Source organism: Culex pipiens, chromosome 2 (assembly GCF_016801865.2).
Source record: "Culex pipiens pallens isolate TS chromosome 2, TS_CPP_V2, whole genome shotgun sequence".
Taxonomy (NCBI): Eukaryota; Metazoa; Arthropoda; class Insecta; order Diptera; family Culicidae; genus Culex; species Culex pipiens.
In genome coordinates, this window is record NC_068938.1 from 199,537,800 (window position 1) to 199,554,995 (window position 17,196).

At 40.1% G+C, this 17,196-nt stretch overlaps 1 protein-coding gene across 1 annotated transcript in view; it reads left to right on the forward strand.

Moving 5' to 3' along the window:
• Positions 1-2,599: 2,599 nt before the first annotated feature.
• LOC120430247 (beta-1,4-N-acetylgalactosaminyltransferase bre-4) overlaps positions 2,600-17,196 on the forward strand; it is a 48,414-nt gene continuing 33,817 nt past the window's right edge. The window contains exon 1 of the mRNA XM_039595328.2: positions 2,600-3,346. The gene's annotated coding sequence lies outside the window, so the exon portion shown is untranslated. The remainder of the gene's footprint in view (positions 3,347-17,196) is intronic.

The window sequence follows — 17,196 nt, forward strand, 5'->3', positions numbered from 1 at the left end:
TCACCAGTTTTCAGCTGCATCCTGCGATGGCAACCCAATTAAAAATTTCAGCGATGACCTATACACTATACATGTCTGGGTACCAAAATTTTCGTAATTGAAAGACGCAACTTTTGGTACCCAGACATGTATAGGTCATCGCTGAAATTTTTAAGTTATCGCAGTTTTAGTGGAAAAAGTTGTTTTTTTCTGATTTTGTCATTTTTGTGTTTTTGCACGCGGCGCGTCGAAAAACACGGATTTTATTTTCAAAAAATCATATCTCGGGATCCTGTAAATGAACTCCTCCCATTTTTTAGTATGTTATGTAAAAATGTCCGGGGAATCCGATAAAAATATTTCCAGACATAGGCTCTTTGGTCCAGACACCGTCAAAACGGCATTTTAAAGTTTCATTCGACCTTTTCATATGTTAGGCTAGATTTTTGAAACTTCTTATTATTTTTCTTTGAAAAGCAAACTTATCACCTTTTATCTGCATATAAGACAATTGAAATCGGTTGAAATGGCGAGGAGTTATGATTTTTTGAAAAAAGTGGTTTTTGCGAAAATCTACGAAAATGGCAATTTTTCAGACCACCCTAACACGGCGTAGGTCACCCTAATGGCCAAACAAAAAAATACCCCAAGTAACCATCCAGCACTAAAACATGGTCACTATTTAGCACTGATAGCACATTTATAGCTGCGAGTAAAAGCTTATCTGCTTTGACATCAGCACTTACAGCTACTCCAGTGCTGAACAATTGCCGAGTTTGGACTTTTCTCGGCTGATTTAGTGCTGGCCCCTACTGTTGTTATCCACCCCTGCAGAAAATGTCAAAAAGTTGAGAGAGGCAAAAATATTTCTCTCTCTCCCTTTACTTCTGCTCCCAATGCTATTTTTATCCGTTTTGTTTACTCTGTACTTCATTACCGACACAGCTGACTGATTTACGAATACGATTTTTTTGACTGAAGATGAATTGTTCGGGATGTGATACCAGAAGTTGCAGGCTGCCATCGCTGGGGGTAGATTTGGAGACCGTATCCTCACGTCTAAACTGGAAGTGGATTATTCTTGTGATTTCGGAGCATCTTATGCCTTCTATATTAACTCCATCATGAAGTTTTTTGCGAGTCAAATGGTTTCTCAAGATTAAATCAATCAAAGAATAACTTTTAAAAACAATCATTTTTTATTCAACGAAAAAGAGAATATTATTTCAATATTAGACCAGAAAAATAACACTCCATTCTAGCAGTGATACTCAGTGATGTCAAGAGTGCCTTGGAATATGACTTTTTGAGCCAGCACTTCTTTTCCTCTGGGTGGTTCTTTTCTGACCACTGATATCCTGCCTTACGCCGTCCCTTCTTCCGTAAAAACACCGCTCCGGCTGGTTTCCGTCGCAGGAACTTCTGGATCACTTTCCTCATGGAGGATATCTCCATATCCAGATCATAATCAAACTAAAAAGTTGAGCAACCAGGGTGTTTTTCTGCAAATGGATAATATTTGTGTAAAATTAATTGTTGAAATATGAATAAAATACTTACATTCTTTTTCCAGCAACCAGCAAAAGCTACGGTAAAAGGCGAGCAAATGTTGACATTTCACCATAAAAACATTCTATCTCGCTCACTTTTCTTACGCGAGCGGGACCGTGATGCCAGTTTTATGAAAATTGATAAACACAGTTGCCAGCACCAGCACTTACGCTGCACTAAGTCAGCATTGCTGAGTGCTGTAATCTTAGTGCTGATTTGCATTTACACGTGCTGTCGCATGACTAACATGCATTTGAATGCTGAAATATTGCTGTTTAAGTTTTTGTTTTAGTGCTGGATGGTTACTTGGGACGGGTCTTATTATTTCGGCCAGGGAACCCCCAGAAAAATTTTGAGCCCGATCCTAGCACTTTTGTTTTTTTCCATGCTGTTTTCGTGGGGAATTGCTGTATATAGGTAATCTGGCATGGCTGTTAGCATGGTTGTCAAAAGGGAGCGTATTTTATTACGTAACGCAAAAATTTGGGTTTTAGATCCCCTCCTCTCCCTGACAAAAAATCATGATTTTCTGAGTTCAATATCGTGATTTTGGCTCAAGATCTCATCGAGAAACTAAAAGTGAGAGTGTGTGCGTGCAACATGGAGTTACACTTTTTGAAAAGTCTTGATGAGTTTCACAGCAACAGCACAGAAAGTTTATCTTCACGTTGCGATTTGACAGCTCGTATCGATTTTCGATTTTCAGTTCTGGAGCAACATTTGAAAGGGGCGGTACGACATTGCTCTTACGGCCTTTGATTACACGCTTTAAATGGGGCGGTACGACATTGCTCTTACGGCCTTTCGTCCCATTTAAACACGTGTAATCAAAGGCCGTAAGAGCAATGTCGTACCGCCCCTTTCAAATGTTGCTCCAGAGTTACAATGTGTAAGTTTAAACAAAATGTAACTGCTGAAAAGTGTTTCTGTTCACGCAAGCGTATATTTTCAACACCAGCGACCCAAAAATCAACTGTGGCACTCCAACCGTCCCCACGCGTCGATCCGTCAATCGTTTGACATTCTTCCATTCCCCACCATCCCGAAGGAGAGAAAGCCCTTTGTTTACAAATTTTCCTCCAGCTCCCGCAACGCAGAGCAGAACAGTTTTCGTTTTTCGTGTTGGTGCGCGACCTTCTCCTCCACTCTCTTCCTTGGCGGGGCCATTCCTCGTGACCACCGTTCCGTGTCGTGCCGTGTCACGCGTTCCCTTTCCCCCTCCTCGACCAGCCAGTCAGTCAGTCAGCGGAGCAGAAAAAGGTTTGGCCGTCTCCTCAGTGAAATAGACGCAGCGAACGAAGAAAGTGGTGCGATCGTGTTGTCGGAAACGGGATTTTTTCTTCGGGGGATTTCGTCCGGATAACAAATTGGTTCCGGTCCAGTCGGGGTTCCGTTATTGCACGTTCTGCGGGACCCAAGGGACACCATGTGAAGGAGGGGCAAGTGTTTAAAAATTTAAGAATCTCAAGAAATAGCTAAGAATCTCAATCGAATTTCAACTCCGAAATCGTCGTCGTTCTCGTTCCGGGTGAATAATTCAGTGCATGTGTGAGTTTGTGTCAATCCGTAAGAAAAGAGTCCTGGAATTAGTTATTCTTGTTCGAAGTGAGTGTCCTTTCGAAAGGAAATAAAATAGTGTGGCTAAAGGATACGCAATTTGGAAGGCCAAAAAAGAAATAGTTTGTGTCTCGTGACTAGAGCCAAGACAGAAAAGTTGCACCATAACAAGCTGGTTGCTGTTCTGGGCCATCTCAGGATTTGGGATTTAAACAGGATTTCCCCGGAGGACCCCGCATGCTGTTGTTCTGCCGAAATGGTAAGTCATTCTCGCCCTCGTCCCAAAAAGTTTACAATGCGAAAAATCGTCAAATTTCTCAACCACCACCCAACAAGAAAACATGTAAATTGATTCAATGCAGCATTTTTCGGGGGGAGAAGAGCTCTTGGCACGGGTCACGACTTCGGCGGCCACACCGCCGCAAATCGCAGCCCGATACTGTGCTGGATTGCTTTTGCTCGTAATCATTTATCGGTTATGTCATCCACTGCTGGTGCTGCATCCGCGCAAAGTGGTCCACCGCAGATTTGTACAGGAATTCCGCAGAAGAGGGGAGATTGAGAGATTTTTTTTGACATAGGACTATGTCTCTACTTACTATATTGGGGGGCCAGTTCAGAAATTCGATCCAAACCGTCACAAGCGTGCGAAAAAAATTGACATATTTCAAACGCTTATATCTTTTCCCCCAATCGATTAATCCAGAAGATTCAATCACCAGTCGAAAGGGGAAGACTTAAGCTATCGTTTTATTACATAATAACTTTGACTAAACATAGTTAAAGCGCTTAAAACATGCAATCAAAATGAGTCATTTTTCAGTTCAAATCGGGCAGATGACCAATCAGAGCGAGCGTATGCATTCGAGGCCGCGCCCCTTTTGTGCCGTTCTCCGGCTGCGCCGCTATTTAAGCAGAAAATTTCGCAAAAGCAAGTCACTTTGAATCGAGCACTCGAACTGTGCACGTCAGGCCGGCGTGGAGCAGCAGCAGCAGCAGCAGCCAATAGAAGAAGAGGACCAGCAACCAGAAGGAAGAACCACCAGCAGCAGAAGGAGGAAATTCTTACAAAGGCGCACCAAGCGGACCGGTGGAAGTCATCATGATGTGGCGGTTCTCATGAAACATGGCCATTTCGACAGTGGTGGCCACAACCTGGAGTGGCCGGTGCCCTCAAAGAAGGTTCTCCGGGGTCTGGGGGGACATTTCCAGAACCATACGAGTTGTGGCAATATGGGTATCAAAATTCATGGTTTTTGATACTGAACATGAAAATTGCCATTTCGACAGTGGTGGCCACAAACTGGAGTGGCCGGTGCCCTTGAAGCAGGTTCCCCCGGGGCCCGGAGGGCCTTTTACAGAACCATACGTGTTTTGGCAATATGGGTATCAAAATTCGTGGTTTTTGATACTGAACATGAAAATGGCCATTTCGACAGTGGTGGCCAAAAACTGGAGTGGCCAGTGCCCTCGAAGCAGGTTCCCCCGGGGCCCGGGGGGACTTTTACAGAACCATACGAGTTGTGGCAATATGGGTATCAAAATTCGACGTTTTTGATACTGAACATGAAAATTGCCATTTCGACAGTGGTGGCCACAAACTGGAGTGGCCGGTGCCCTCGAAGCAGGTTCCCCCGGGGCTCGGAGGGCCTTTTACAGAACCATACGAGTTGTGGCAATATGGGTATCAAAATTCGTGGTTTTTGATACTGAACATGAAAATGGCCATTTCGACAGTGGTGGCCAAAAACTGGAGTGGCCAGTGCCCTCGAAGCAGGTTCCCCCGGGGCCCGGGGGGACTTTTACAGAACCATACGAGTTGTGGCAATATGGGTATCAAAATTCGACGTTTTTGATACTGAACATGAAAATTGCCATTTCGACAGTGGTGGCCACAAACTGGAGTGGTCGGTGCCCTCGAAGCAGGTTCCCCCGGGGCCCGGAGGGCCTTTTACAGAACCATACGTGTTTTGGCAATATGGGTATCAAAATTCGTGGTTTTTGATACTGAACATGAAAATGGCCATTTCGACAGTGGTGGCCACAAACTGGAGTGGCCGGTGCCCTCAAAGAAGGTTCTCCGGGGTCTGGGGGGACATTTCCAGAACCATACGAGTTGTGGCAATATGGGTATCAAAATTCATGGTTTTTGATACTGAACATGAAAATTGCCATTTCGACAGTGTCGGCCACAAACTGGAGTGGCCGGTGCCCTTGAAGCAGGTTCCCCCGGGGCCCGGAGGGCCTTTTACAGAACCATACGTGTTTTGGCAATATGGGTATCAAAATTCGTGGTTTTTGATACTGAACATGAAAATGGCCATTTCGACAGTGGTGGCCAAAAACTGGAGTGGCCAGTGCCCTCGAAGCAGGTTCCCCCGGGGCCCGGGGGGACTTTTACAGAACCATACGAGTTGTGGCAATATGGGTATCAAAATTCGACGTTTTTGATACTGAACATGAAAATTGCCATTTCGACAGTGGTGGCCACAAACTGGAGTGGCCAGTGCCCTCGAAGCAGGTTCCCCCGGGGCCCGGGGGGACTTTTACAGAACCATACGAGTTGTGGCAATATGGGTATCAAAATTCGTGGTTTTTGATACTGAACATGAAAATGTCAATTTCGACAGTAGTGGCCACAAACTGAAGTGGCCGGTGATCGCAAAGCAGGTTCCCCCGGGCCCTGGGGGACTTTTACAGAACCATACGAGTTGTGGCAATATGGGTATCAAAATTCGACGTTTTTGATACTGAACATGAAAATTGCCATTTCGACAGTGGTGGCCAAAAACTGGAGTGGTCGGTGCCCTCGAAGCAGGTTCCCCCGGGTCCCGGAGGGCCTTTTACAGAACCATACGTGTTTTGGCAATATGGGTATCAAAATTCGTGGTTTTTGATACTGAACATGAAAATGGCCATTTCGACAGTGGTGGCCACAAACTGGAGTGGTCGGTGCCCTCGAAGCAGGTTCCCCCGGGGCCCGGAGGGCCTTTTACAGAACCATACGTGTTTTGGCAATATGGGTATCAAAATTCGTGGTTTTTGATACTGAACATGAAAATGGCCATTTCGACAGTGGTGGCCAAAAACTGGAGTGGCCAGTGCCCTCGAAGCAGGTTCCCCCGGGGCCCGGGGGGACTTTTACAGAACCATACGAGTTGTGGCAATATGGGTATCAAAATTCGACGTTTTTGATACTGAACATGAAAATTGCCATTTCGACAGTGGTGGCCACAAACTGGAGTGGTCGGTGCCCTCGAAGCAGGTTCCCCCGGGGCCCGGAGGGCCTTTTACAGAACCATACGTGTTTTGGCAATATGGGTATCAAAATTCGTGGTTTTTGATACTGAACATGAAAATGGCCATTTCGACAGTGGTGGCCACAAACTGGAGTGGTCGGTGCCCTCGAAGCAGGTTCCCCCGGGGCCCGGAGGGCCTTTTACAGAACCATACGTGTTTTGGCAATATGGGTATCAAAATTCGTGGTTTTTGATACTGAACATGAAAATGGCCATTTCGACAGTGGTGGCCAAAAACTGGAGTGGCCAGTGCCCTCGAAGCAGGTTCCCCCGGGGCCCGGGGGGACTTTTACAGAACCATACGAGTTGTGGCAATATGGGTATCAAAATTCGTGGTTTTTGATACTGAACATGAAAATTGCCATTTCGACAGTGGTGGCCACAAACTGGAGTGGCCGGTGCCCTCGAAGCAGGTTCCCCCGGGGCTCGGAGGGCCTTTTACAGAACCATACGTGTTTTGGCAATATGGGTATCAAAATTCGTGGTTTTTGATACTGAACATGAAAATGGCCATTTCGACAGTGGTGGCCAAAAACTGGAGTGGCCAGTGCCCTCGAAGCAGGTTCCCCCGGGGCCCGGGGGGACTTTTACAGAACCATACGAGTTGTGGCAATATGGGTATCAAAATTCGACGTTTTTGATACTGAACATGAAAATTGCCATTTCGACAGTGGTGGCCACAAACTGGAGTGGCCGGTGCCCTCGAAGCAGGTTCCCCCGGGGCTCGGAGGGCCTTTTACAGAACCATACGTGTTTTGGCAATATGGGTATCAAAATTCGTGGTTTTTGATACTGAACATGAAAATGGCCATTTCGACAGTGGTGGCCAAAAACTGGAGTGGCCAGTGCCCTCGAAGCAGGTTCCCCCGGGGCCCGGGGGGACTTTTACAGAACCATACGAGTTGTGGCAATATGGGTATCAAAATTCGACGTTTTTGATACTGAACATGAAAATTGCCATTTCGACAGTGGTGGCCACAAACTGGAGTGGTCGGTGCCCTCGAAGCAGGTTCCCCCGGGGCCCGGAGGGCCTTTTACAGAACCATACGTGTTTTGGCAATATGGGTATCAAAATTCGTGGTTTTTGATACTGAACATGAAAATGGCCATTTCGACAGTGGTGGCCAAAAACTGGAGTGGCCAGTGCCCTCGAAGCAGGTTCCCCCGGGGCCCGGGGGGACTTTTACAGAACCATACGAGTTGTGGCAATATGGGTATCAAAATTCGACGTTTTTGATACTGAACATGAAAATTGCCATTTCGACAGTGGTGGCCACAAACTGGAGTGGTCGGTGCCCTCGAAGCAGGTTCCCCCGGGGCCCGGAGGGCCTTTTACAGAACCATACGTGTTTTGGCAATATGGGTATCAAAATTCGTGGTTTTTGATACTGAACATGAAAATGGCCATTTCGACAGTGGTGGCCACAAACTGGAGTGGTCGGTGCCCTCGAAGCAGGTTCCCCCGGGGCCCGGAGGGCCTTTTACAGAACCATACGTGTTTTGGCAATATGGGTATCAAAATTCGTGGTTTTTGATACTGAACATGAAAATGTCAATTTCGACAGTAGTGGCCACAAACTGAAGTGGCCGGTGATCGCAAAGCAGGTTCCCCCGGGGCCCGGAGGGCTTTTTACAGAACCATACGAGTTTTAGCAATATGGGTATCAAAATTCATGGTTTTTGATACTGACCATGAAAATGGCCATTTCGACAGTAGTGGCCACGACCTGGAGTGGCCGGTGCTCTCATGGAAGTTTCACCTTGGGGAACATTTATGACAATTTTGCCGATAAATCTATGAAACAAAACAAAATAATCTTATTCTAAATTTCACTAGCAATCCAAAAACATCAACAATCTCATTAAAATTGTTTGGTCCTATGTCTTTCGGTTATGTCTCTGACATACCATCTTGAACTTTTTTTTCGTTTGTGAATCACACTTTGGGTTTGTTTCGATTTGATAAGGTGGGAAAAGAACGGGAGAAAATGTAGCGTCACGGAATGATTGTTTTCGGATAATAAAAGCAAATTTGTGTTTGAGTTGAACACATCCATACATACAAGATTCTAAAATAGTTAAAAAATGAAATGCAGATAACACAACTGTACTTGGTTTTGTAACATCTTGTAAATTGCCCAAGCTGAATTTAAAAAAATGACAAACTGCAACTCTACTTGAACTTTATTCTTTATCTCAAGAATATAAAATATACTCAACAAAAGTTAATGAGATAAGATAATAGGTACATGATCATATTAAATATTAAAGTTGATTTCCACGATGTTACGATTTTTTTTTTCGTTTAAATTTTTTTTGAAAATAGCCTAAAATGTGAAAAAAAGACTCACGAAAAATGCAGGATGGTATGTCTCTCCTAAAAAAAATACAAAAATCATTTACTGAAACTGTTTTTTTTTAAAGTAGTCAAAACGTCAAAATTTTCAAAAACCGTTAGTGGGAATCGATTCCTCAGACAATTTTACATGAAAGTCTCTATATTGACCATTGTCTTATGTCCAATCCTTGCAAAGATACAGCGTTTTTAAAAATAAAAATGTTGAAAAAATAGGGTTTTAAGTGATTTTTGGCAATTGGGTCCTAAAATGAAGCTTAGATTGCTGATATTATTGTTTACAGCGATAAAGCTTATTTTTCTGAGTACAATGACCCTTTGTACGACCACAAAGAGTTTAAAAAGGATTTATAAATCAATTTTGAAAAATTAACCTCGCGGTCCTTCTTGACAGAAAAGCTCCTACTTGACAGCTTGTTCTAAGGGGACCATAGTTGATCCATCAAAAAAATGTTGTCTAGTCAAAAAAAAATTTTGCATTAAAATGAAAAAAAGTGATCAGAAATGGTTTTTAATCGTGTTTTTTACCGTTGTACATAAAAATTTACATAGGGCTTTAGTACCCAATTTCTATACAGTGAGTCAAATATTTGTACGGAAAATGTTTGTGATATAAAAGTACATAAAATTCGACTAAAGTACCATGTTTTATACATCAATCGTCGCGGCAGAATGTCCTCTTGAAGACACTGTCATTGGATTTGCAAAAAAACTTTTTCTAAAAAAATACAAAAATAGTTTACTGAAAAAAGTAAAAAAAAGAGGTCAAATAATTGTCCGTACCTCTAATAAAAGTACAAAATCTGATCGATTTAAGTGAATTCATTTATGAAATGTTGTTTCTGTGTCAAATACTAGTACCTCTAGCCAGTTTGTGACAACTTTGAACTTCTGATAACTTTGTTTAGTTAGTTTATATTAAAAATTGGTTTAAATTTAGTTTTTTTAGGTAAAACTTATAAAAAACATTAGTTTATAAACAACTATTTTTATAAAATTGCTATTTTATGTTGTAAGAGTCTCTATTGAACAAGTTTCAACAATATTTGTTCAAAATATACATTGTTTTCATCATTTTTATTGACAATTTTCGACCAGAAATACTGTTTTGAACAATGCCGGTAAACAATCCGGATTGTCCCGGAACCGGTTTAACCCCTCGGGGGGAAATTTTGTGGTGGTCAGATAGAAGACAAAAAACCCCACCTCTTGCAATTTGAAGCATTCAATTTCGTCCACTACAGCCCGATTACGAGTCCCTAGTCTGAAATTTGTATTTGAGTATTTGACACAGAAACAACATTTCATAAATGAATTCACTTAAATCGATCAGATTTTGTACTTTTATTAGAGGTACGGACAATTATTTGACCTCTTTTTTGACTTTTTTCAGTAAACTATTTTTGTATTTTTTTAGAAAAAGTTTTTTTTGCAAATACAATGACAGTGTCTTCAAGAGGACATTCTGCCGCGACGATTGATGTATGAAACATGGTACTTTAGTCGAATTTTATGTACTTTTATATCACAAACATTTTCCGTACGGGGGGGTACGGACAAATATTTGACTCACTGTACGACAGACTGGATTTTTCAGTCTCTTGAATTTTTTTTACCGGAAAGCTCGTCCAATTTCCCATAAGTTTGTCTTTGACAGCATTTTAATTTGACTCGTTTAAATATTTACGTAAGCTTATTTACTATCCAGGTTTCTACCATACTGAAAAAAATATTCTATTTTCAGTTATGAGCAATGTAATTATGCTTATATCTGTAAGCCTATACATTCAATTGAAATACTGTCAAAGACAAACTTATGGGAAATTGGACGAGCTTTCCGGTAAAAAAAATTCACGAGACTGAAAAATCCAGTCTGTCGTATAGAAATTGCCAAAAACCACTAAAAAAACCTATTATTTTCAACATTTTTATTTTTAAAACCGCTGTATCTTCACAAGGATTGGACATAGGACAATGGTCAATATGGAGATTTTCATGTAAAATTGTCTCAGGAATCGATTCCCACTAACGGTTTTTGAAAATTTTGACGTTTAGACTACTTTTCAAAAAAACAAGTTTAGTAAATGATTTTTGTATTTTTTAGGAGAGACATACCATCCTGCATTTTTCGTGAGTCTTTTTTCACATTTTAGGCTATTTCCTCAAAAATTTTGAACGAAAAAAAAACCGTGACATCACCTTAAAATTTACCTTTTAAACTAAAAAATTGAAAAATCTCATAGAATCGGCGTTTATTTTTCTTTCAGTGTATGTTTTTTTTCAAAAAGCCCGTCTAATTTCCTACAAGTTTGTCTTTGACCACTTTTTGATACGATGTAACGGCTTAGAGATACAGCAATATTTAAATTATAAAATAAAAAAAAATATTTAAAACCCTTACGCCCTTCTCAAATATCATTATCGAGTGCAACTGGCTTATATAGGCCTAGGATAACATGTCTAAAAAGTTTCATTGAAATCGGAGAGGGTCGGGTACAAAAGTACCAGAAAAATTCCTGATTTGAGCTGGAATTGCTCTAAACTACTTTTTGATTGCAAATTCGATTTTACATCGAAAAATAAAAGTTGAAAAATTTACGTGACCAATTTTTCGACTTTTTTTAAAATCAGTATTGATTAAAAAATTTATAACTCGGCAAAGCTTTTTTACCCATTCTGTAAATTTCTGAAAAATTGGCATTTGATGTCCCCTAAAACATATCAGAAAAAAGTAGTGCGTTTTTGCAAATCAAGTTTTGGTGACAAAAAGTGAAATTAAAAATCACCAATTTTTTTTAACGTGTATCATTTTTTCAGTCTAGTCCTTATCCAAACCTACAACTTTGCCGAAGAAACCAAATCGATCAACAAATTCCTTCAAAATATACCGATTGTTGAATTTTCATATATCATTTTTGTTTTGACAGCTGCCAAATTTTTATGTAAAATTATATGGACAATATATCATTTTTGTTTTGACAGCTGCCAAATTTGTATGTAAAATTATATGGACAAACGAAATGGCTTCTTTGGGAATACCGAAGGCACCAAAATAAAATTAAGCTGGATTAAAAATTACAAAAAAATAAAATAAAAAAATACCGATTTCGTAGAGAATTGCTCTTTAGCGTAAATTTGTTAAGCTCGAGAGGCTTATCTACAATCACTCTACTTGAAAAATTGTACTTAGCTTAGGAATTTGAATCAATCGAAATGAATCTTCTACAATGTAAAAGTAATCAAATTAGAAACTTGACGTATGGAAAGGATTTAAAATGGAATTTAAAATACATTTTGAAATATTTAAATCGCGGCCTTTCTTGAAACAAAGAATCATACTGGAAAACCTCTATCAAAGTTTCCCATAGTTGATCCATCGTAAAATGTTGTATTGACAATTTAAAAATTTTGATTTAAAATAACGTGTGTTTTTTTTTCTTCTTAAAACTTGAGTTGTAGGGTTTCAGGACCTTATTATCAAACTTTTTATACTAAGAAAATAACCAGCTATATGAATATAAAACTAAGTTTATTTTTAAAATTAATCAAAACCTGGTGTTTCAAGCATGAAAGCAAACATTTGTTTTGAATATTGTTTGATGATTGCTTGCATAACAGTTATTTTTTTATTTAAAACGGTTCTACACCGGGTTATGTTGCAGACATGACCAGTATGACGAAAAAAAAACAAATTGGGTCGAAAAGACTATCAATCCAGTGCGGCGCATATAATCGCGAATTTCCCCCCGGATGGACGCCACCGGAGCCAACGTGTGGGCAAAGCAATCAATTACAACCTCCGGACCGACAACAACAACACACCTTATCACTCCCATCTCAGCTTGATCTGCCTTTCTCTCTTTCTCTCTCTCTTTTGGCGCACAGAAGCCCCAGTACTGAGCTATCCACGTGTCTTTCTCCTGCCCTGGAGCCGGAGGTGTCCCATTTCAAAGTTTGCATTTCATTAAAACCGTATAGGTGGAAAGAGTGAACTCAGAGATAAAGGGATGCTGGATATGGCATTTGAAAATCTGTGGCGATGCAAAAAGTAATTTTTAAAATTGTTCGAACAAGTCCCTGCTCACCTTGGGTACCGACCAAAATGAACTTTTTTTTAATATCCCCACTTTCTCTTATCACCTCCTCCTGCTGCCAAGCTAATTATAAAATTGGGTTCATTAAATAAACGGATAAGCCCGGGCTGAGGGAGTGAGGGTCAACGAAACGAATCGAGCAAAAAAAAAAGTGTTATCCTGTTTCCGAAAGGTGGTTATTTGCTTCCTTTCATTTCAAAGTCTAGCCGAGCTTTTTCTCGTTTTTTTTTGCGCCAAACTCAACGGATGTAATTTTAAATGAGCCGTGTATAATTCAGAGGATCAACCCATCATGCATGTGTGTTGAAAGAGATGGGTTCGTCTTTCTATAGGATTTTTTCAAGAATTACTAGTTTTATATTTTTATCGAAGATTCAAAAAGTATTGTCAAATAAAAGTTTCATTGGATTTTTTTTAAATTATTTTAAAGAAAATAAAAAAGACGGTCACCCTAACTCGCCAAAAAGAGGATGTTGAAAGGAAAGGGCGAAAAGCGACTGCGGAAAATTGTGAAAATCCGCAATATGCAGATATATTTCGCGGTAGCTTCGGGCTATGCCCACCGCCACGGTGTTCGATCGACCGACCGCATGCAGGAGTAAGCAGACTGCGTTTTTTTTACTAGTATGAATCATTTAAGAAAAGAGGATATAAAAGACGGTAAATATCATTAATTATGAGAAGATTAAAAAAAATGGAAAAGGAGCTAAAAAAACTTATAGAAATGTTGTTTAATTAATAATAAAAGAAAATTATTTCTATTCTACAGAGGTTGGATAAAATAATCGGGACTGGCAAAATATAGTCTAAATTCGATTTTTCGATTTTAATGATTCAAGAAGCATTTTAAATGTAAAATTATTCTTGTTTATGTACTAGAACAAGATCACGGTCCATAACCATCGGAGATGTTCGGGATTTTACGGGACCATGTAATAAAAGCTATTTTTTCCAGTACGTGCTATTTTAGCTGAGTTGAGATTTTTACATAATGCATATTTTTCCCTGGAATTACAACTAATAATCAGTCGAATGCAACCTGGATCATTTGAATTCGTTAAATATCCGCTTAGGTATGCCATTTCCTAAAACGAAAAGTCCCGGAACATGTTCCTGATATGGCCAATTCGGAACCTTTCAGGAGATCCCCCGGGGAACCTGTGTAATGGTAATTTGCATGTTTGTTTGTTTGTAAGAGAACTTTATCTGGTCATTTCCATGTTTTATCCAAAACGATGCGATTATCTATAAATCTATAAAATTGTTTTAAAATTTAAAACAATATTTATCATTATTCAAACGAGATATGCACAGAAAAAAAATCATGCTAATCTTTTATGTCAGAAAAAAGGTGTAATTTTACCTCTGGAAATGTGTAATTTTACCTCTGGAAATGTGTAATTTTACCACTATTCTGGTGTAATGTCACTTTTTCAATCTAAATTGAGGTCAAATTACATCATAAAAGAGGTAATATTCAACCTTCCAAAATTACAGCTTCCAAATTTACATTATTTTTTTCTGTGTGGATTTTTGAAAAAGTACATTGATCGCACAACATTTTTGGAAAGTCGTCAAAATTTCCTAATTTTTTTTTATTTTTGGTTGATTTTTAGTGTGAAAAATGTAAAATTTTAGGCAATTTTGTGATCTCTTCAATAAAAATAATTTCGAAATTTTAAAATCAAACTTTCTAAAAAGGATAAAATCACATTTGACTAATTCTCTACGAAATCGACCGATTTCGACCATTTTTATTTTTTCGTATTTTTATACTTTAGCTCAAACTTTGTAGGGGCCTTTTCTATGACCAAAGAAGACATTTTGTGTCATTTGTTCACCCATACAAGTCTCCATACAAAAATGGTACATAAATATTCGAAAATCTGTAATTTTGAAGCAATTTTCTGATCAATCTGGTGTCTTTGATAATGTTTTAGGTATTGATGAGGACTGTTTAAAACAAAAATGCCGATTATTAATTATTTGACAAAAATTAAATTTCCCAAAAAAATTAATTTTCAAGAATTTTTGATGTGTGAACCCGCAAAAAAAATAGAATCTAGGAAATGGTATAAAACCTAAAATTTCTTAAATTTTTTTCCGAGTACCTATTTTTTCTGAATAATCATCATCAATATCTAAAATTGATCAGAAATAGTCGAGAACAGAACTCTGATGAAGTCGTAGTAGACGAAATAGGTATCTGTCAAGATATTGAAATATATAGCGGAATTAAAAGGAACTTCTCGTTTTTTTATGCATTCGCTGCATAAAACGCTCTACCAAACCTTAATATCGCATTTTGTCCGTGTACCAACAACCTTGCCGAAGACACCAAATCGATCAGAAAATCCCTTCTCATCATACAGGTTGCGAATTTTGCCCATAACCAGCCCGTAAAATTGTATGATGATTTATTTGGAAAAAACTAATGATGCAATATGGCTTTTTTTACACAGGGAATGTACGGACGAAGTTTCCTACAAATAAAAAAAAAGTTCAAGATGGTATGTCAGAGACATAACCGAAAGACATAGGACCAAACAATTTGAATGTGTTTTTGGATTGCTAGTGAAATCTGAAATATTTTATTTTGTTTCATAGATTTGTCGGCAAAATTGTCATAAATGTTCTCCCAAGGTGAACCTTCTATGAGGGCACCGGCAACTCCAGGATGTGGCCACTACGGTCGAAATGTCAATTTTCATGTTCAGTATCAAAAACCATGAATTTTGATATCCATATTGCCACAACTCGTATGGTTCTGTTAAAGACCCTCCGGGCCCCGGGGAAACCTGCTTTGAGATCACCGGTCACTCAAGGTTGTGGCCACTACTGTCGGAATGTCAATTTTCATGTACAATATCAAAAACCATGAATTTTGATACCAATATGCCACAACTCGTATGGTTCTGTAAAAAGTCCTCCGGGCCCCGGGGGAACCTGCTTTAAGGGCACCGGCCACTCCAGGTTGTGGCCACTACTGTCGAAATGGCCATTATTATGTTCAGTATAAAAAACCATGAATTTTGATACCCATATTGCCACAACTCGTATGTTTCTGTAAATGTCCCCCAGGCCCCGGGGGAACCTTCTTTGAGGGCACCGGCCACTCCAGGTTGTGGCCACTACTGTCGAAATGGCCATTATGTTCAGTATAAAAAACCATGAATTTTGATACCCATATTGCCACAACTCGTATGTTTCTGTAAATGTCCCCCAGGCCCCGAAGGAACCTTCTTTGAGGGCACCGGCCACTACAGTCGAAATGGCCATTATTATGTTCAGTATCAAAAACAATGAATTTTGATACCCATATTGCCACAACTCGTATGTTTCTGTAAATGTCCCCCCAGGCCCCGGGGGAACCTTCTTTGAGGACACCGGCCACTCCAGGTTGTGGCCACTACTGTCAAAATGGCCATTATTATGTTCAGTATCAAAAACCATGAATTTTGATACCCATATTGCCACAACTCGTATGTTTCTGTAAATGTCCCCCCAGGCCCCGGAGGAACCTTCTTTGAGGGCACCGGCCACTCCAGGTTGTGGCCACTACTGTCGAAATGGCCATTATTATGTTCAGTATCAAAAACCATGAATTTTGATACCCATATTGCCACAACTCGTATGTTTCTGTAAATGTCCCCCCAGGCCCCGGGGGAACCTTCTTTGAAGGCACCGGTCACTCCAGGTTGTGGCAACTACTGTCGAAATGGCCATTATTATGTTCAGTATAAAAAACCATGAATTTTGATACCCATATTGCCACAACTCGTATGTTTCTGTAAATGTCCCCCCAGGCCCCGGGGGAACCTTCTTTGAGGACACCGGCCACTCCAGGTTGTGGCCACTACTGTCAAAATGGCCATTATTATGTTCAGTATCAAAAACCATGAATTTTGATACCCATATTGCCACAACTCGTATGTTTCTGTAAATGTCCCCCCAGGCCCCGGAGGAACCTTCTTTGAGGGCACCGGCCACTCCAGGTTGTGGCCACTACTGTCGAAATGGCCATTATTATGTTCAGTATCAAAAACCATGAATTTTGATACCCATATTGCCACAACTCGTATGTTTCTGTAAATGTCCCCCCAGGCCCCGGGGGAACCTTCTTTGAAGGCACCGGTCACTCCAGGTTGTGGCAACTACTGTCGAAATGGCCATTATTATGTTCAGTATAAAAAACCATGAATTTTGATACCCATATTGCCACAACTCGTATGTTTCTGTAAATGTCCCCCCAGGCCCCGGGGGAACCTTCTTTGAGGGCACCGGCCACTCCAGGTTGTGGCCACTACTGTCGAAATGGCCATTATTATGTTCAGTATAAAAAACCATGAATTTTGATACC